The sequence below is a fragment of the Rhipicephalus microplus genome, chromosome 8 (assembly GCF_043290135.1).
Source record: "Rhipicephalus microplus isolate Deutch F79 chromosome 8, USDA_Rmic, whole genome shotgun sequence".
Classification (NCBI taxonomy): domain Eukaryota; kingdom Metazoa; phylum Arthropoda; class Arachnida; order Ixodida; family Ixodidae; genus Rhipicephalus; species Rhipicephalus microplus.
Genome location: NC_134707.1, coordinates 127,108,646 through 127,113,094, shown reverse-complemented (window position 1 = coordinate 127,113,094; position 4,449 = coordinate 127,108,646). Strand labels below are relative to the sequence as shown.

Here is a 4,449-nt window from a genome sequence, read left to right as displayed (position 1 = left end):
GACCCCATTGGAGGAGTCTGACCTCACGACCAGCGGCGCTTCTGGTTGGACATTTGGTTACTCAAAGAATCCACCCGGTGCATATAAAAGAAGCCCTGCGGCGCGTCGCGAGCAGTTGAGCTATGTGTTAGGAGTTGAGCTATGTGTTAGCAGACATGTGTGTCAGAGAAGAGAGCTATGTGATAGAGAGTTGAGCTGTGTGTCAGAGTAGAGAGCTATGTGATAGAGAGTTGAGCTATGTGTTAGCAGCAAACCTATGTGTTAGAGAGGAGAGCTCGGCTCTTCGGGTCTCTAGCTGTCGGCCCCAGTGCCGAATTTGTAACGCCTCTGTATATATGCTGTACATAAACCTTCTTTAACTCACCGTCGTCTCGTCCGCTCGTCTATGAGCTCTGCGCAGAGGCAGTCGCGAGCTGAGAACCCTACGCTACCAAACGGCTGGTGACCTTCCCGGCGCAGTTCGAAGCAGTGGCGCCTTCGGGACCGTGTTGGCGTCGCCGTCTTTCGAAACAGTGGTTGCAGCGGTGAGATTCGTGGCGCCCTTCGTAACGTCGTTGGAGGCGCGCTTCGTAACTCCCGCAAGCCCTGGTTTCGAGACTACGGTGTCGCTGTGATCATGCGTTGCGGATCGCAGTACGGCAAACGCTATTCTAAGACTCATATGGCGCCCGCAACACCCGCAGCGCTTGCAAACTGTATTCTGAAACTCCCTATTTACGACCTTTGCGTTACATACTGTACGCTAATTACGACAATTAAGAGATATACCTGGAGCGGCTCAGCGGGCACAGCGAACGAGCGGAACGCGAACTGCGCATGTGCGGCACGCTGAGCGAGTCAGTGATTTTTTTTAAGGAGTGAGCCACTCGCCCGGTCATTTCGTCCTCTTAGCCGAGCATGCGCAGTGGACTAGCGTGCGAGCGTTCTCAAGACAGAGCATCTGCTCCACCGGCAGTAGCTTCAACCGTGTTCAGCAGGTGGCGCCGCAGTTCACTCCGCTGTATACTCCGCCGTCTCTGCGGAAAGGAGCACAGCATTCGCTCGTATATTAATCATTTTGTCTTGAGCTCCCCTCGCCCCTACGCTCACCCCACTTGTCTACTTAGCTATTACTCTCTAATGTCTCACATTCATTACGCTGCCTGTGTTTACGCTTTCGATCCTTACCAAGAATGCCTACGTAGCGCACGTAAAGCTGAGCACGGCTTGACGGATATGCAGAGCGCCCCTCTTCGCCGATTCACCAAACGATGCATTTTGGCGTAGTGTTTACTACGCAACTGTACTTGCAATGAACATTCTGAGACAGCCTTGAACAGCCAAGCTTATACGCGAAGTCATTCCTTTCCCAACGGCATGGTTGATAAAGGAATGGACAAACGAAGCAAGCCTGGGAATCCGCACGAACATCGATTACGATATCGCGTTTGAAGTGGAAGCTCAAGCGTCCCTCCAGTTGGTTTCCTCTCGCGTAGCTGATTAGAATATGTTCAGTTAGAGTAAAAAGTAAGCAGATCGCTATGTTTTAAGATAATAAACTGCCATAATTGCAATGGTTAAGAACATTTCAATATCAGTGAGTGTATACTACTCAATAACATGAGCAAACGCTGCTTTATTCGGCTTTTTTATTGAAACATCTCAAACGCACCTAAGTGATCTTGACAAAAGATGCAATATGCAAAACATTCCATATTAGCTAAAACAGAATGGCGCCAACGGCGCGCACATTGCGAAAGTTGGGGCTGCATTTTTAGGCCACGTCACACAATCATCCAGCACTGTTACAGATGGCAGTACATAGGTTGCAAGACATTTACACGCGAAATGCACTATACTCTGCTAGCTTATTTTTTTTACTTAAGGGCGTATGCGAGCAACGTTCTTCGCAAAGCTGTCTCGTGCAGAAGGGTAAGTTGATTGGTCATTACAGTATCTTCAAATCCATCATGTGACTTCGTCTTCAACCTGGAATGTAAAAAAAATGCAAGAAGTAATGTTTAATACCAAGTTGAATACTAAAGTGAAAACAACATGAAAGGACCTCATTTCAGAATGTTTTGCGGCTGCTTCTTTAGTTGGGATGCTTAAGCGATGCATTTCGAAAACATAGTACTGAATGGCAACCACAATCGCATTTAGGCACTGCCACATATTGTCGCTAATTAGCGGGTAGCAATGTTTTCAGCGAGTTCACACAAGTTGTTGATGAGCTGAGGGCAGTGAAGGTAACAATTTCTGCACTTGTATTTCGCCTAGGAACAGTGTATTTTCTACGCCATAGTAAACCGGTATTGATTTTACTGTACTGCCACTAAAAGCAGCAAACGTTTGGTAGGCTGCCACCGTACTTATAAAGAAGAAAGTCCAGCGAACAAATAGGTATCAACGTACTGCGGCGCTTATATAAGCTTACTGCTAAAACACTGCACAAAACGTATCGCATATATCGCAGTAATATTTTACTTACCGTGCCATACAGCAGGTGGGTCGGCGCTCAAGCTGTTTAATAGTTTAAATGATTGGGAATCATCACTACCCGACGCCCTACTCTGAGCTTGAACACGAGGAAACAAACACGCCAGCACTGTGCGCCGAATTTAGGTCTTGGTAGGGGCCAAATCCACAGAACTCACGTCCATTGCCGAGCATCTCACGAAGAACGTCCTGTTGCCGCCTGGAGAATCCATACTGTGGTTTGAAGACTGCAACGCCCTGCACCGGTGGCCAGAAGCAGAAACAGTAGACGTCAAGCCCCACATTCGGCGTGCTGCTTTCCCCAAGCATCGCGCATATGTGAGTACGTTCTTCGGTTACATCCATCGAATAAATGAAATCCATGTTCGACTTAACATTCTGGAAATAGCGGGCCATGGGGGTGTCCTCAGGTGCACCCCGAGTGTCGCAAATCCGAACAAAAAGCCAGGGTGCGATGACGCCTTTTTCCATGAGAGACAAATAAATCTCGTTTATGCAGCACAGGCGATCCTTCATGTCCGACATAGCGGCAATATGCGAACGGATACTGGCAACAGCCGTTGGTACGGTCATTCCCCTAATCAGCGGAATGGTTAGAGAATCGTCGTCCTGCAGGGTATGTAGCTTATCAGCTTGCATGCTGGAGAGGTGGGAGCACAGCCTGTCCAAGTCGACAGATGCCATCACCATATTATGAAAACTGTGTTTCAGAAATTCCACAACTCACAGGAGCAGCTCCTCGGCTAAGCTGACGCTATGCTTAAAACACCAGGGACTTTAGCAACCTAAACTGCTAAATTGAGCTACTATGCCGACCGTATTGCACTCCATCTGTCACAGATGTTCTCGTTTAATTGAAAGAGCCTGCACTTAAATCGTCGATGTATCGTGACGAATTGGTGCAAATGACCGCGGCAGCTGATACCCTTGAAGATAAGTGCTGAAACGTGTTGATATAGCTGGGTTTTTCAAAAGTTGGGGCGACTGTAGCACGAGGCGTCTTGTTTAAACAAGATCGCTTAGTTTCGCCCTCTCGTTACAGCTACTGATGCGGTTGCCAGTTTCCTGACTGAAACATTGAATATCAAACTCGTGCGGGTGTCTGCAGCCTCGGGTGTCAAAAACGCGATGTAATTACAAAAAACGCCGTATGAAAACGCTTCGCAGATTTTGATCACAAATGTCGATGGCGGCTTTGATTTTCAATGAGAAACTGATAACGCATATGACAGAAAATTTGAGATGCATTTAGATAAGCAACTACAAGAAATTGTTGTTTACGAGTTTGAATAAAGCTCTAGTAGTTCTGCATTATCAGCATGGATTCTACCACGAAGTTGCATCAGTTCATTGATTTAATAATATGTGGGGTGTAAAATCCCCAAACCATCCAATCACTGTGAAAGATGCCTACACAGTAAAAATTTTTACACCCAAAAAGGTGTAAAAAGGGTGCTTTTACGAGAAAGCACCCTTTGCAACACCCATAAATGATCGATTGAAAAAAAAGCACCCATTTGTTTGAGTGCTTGCCTCGATAGCACCCTAAAATAGGCTCTAAGGGTGCTTTTGTACCTGAGAAGGGTGTAGGTGACGATTCATCAGATGGAATATGCAGCATATGAAGAACACATAATTATAATATTTGGGGTTTTACGTCTCAAAAACCTCGATATGATTATGAGGGTCGTCGTAGTGGAAAGCTCTAGAGATTTTGACCTTTTGTTGTTCTTTAATGGGCGCTGATATCGCACAGTGCACAGGCTTCTACCTTTTCGCCTCCATCTGAATTCGACTACCATGGCCAGCATCGAACCCGCGACCTTCGGATTGGCGGCCGAGCAGCGTAGCTACTGCACGAATATGTGGACCTTGCGTTAAATGACGGCCTAGACTTAGAATGTGTGAAGGTGCGAAGCAAATCGCGTTTCATCTATAATGGCAAAACTGCAATCCACGTTACGAAAGCTC

The 4,449-nt window shown here is 46.8% G+C and overlaps 1 long non-coding RNA gene across 1 annotated transcript; it reads right to left on the bottom strand.

Moving 5' to 3' along the window:
* Positions 1–1,595: 1,595 nt before the first annotated feature.
* Positions 1,596–3,314, bottom strand: LOC142768742 (uncharacterized). The gene is made up of 2 exons (XR_012885423.1): positions 2,471–3,314; positions 1,596–1,968 (listed from the first exon to the last, which is right to left on the bottom strand). It is a non-coding gene; the product is annotated as an uncharacterized LOC142768742 (long non-coding RNA).
* Positions 3,315–4,449: the final 1,135 nt, after the last annotated feature.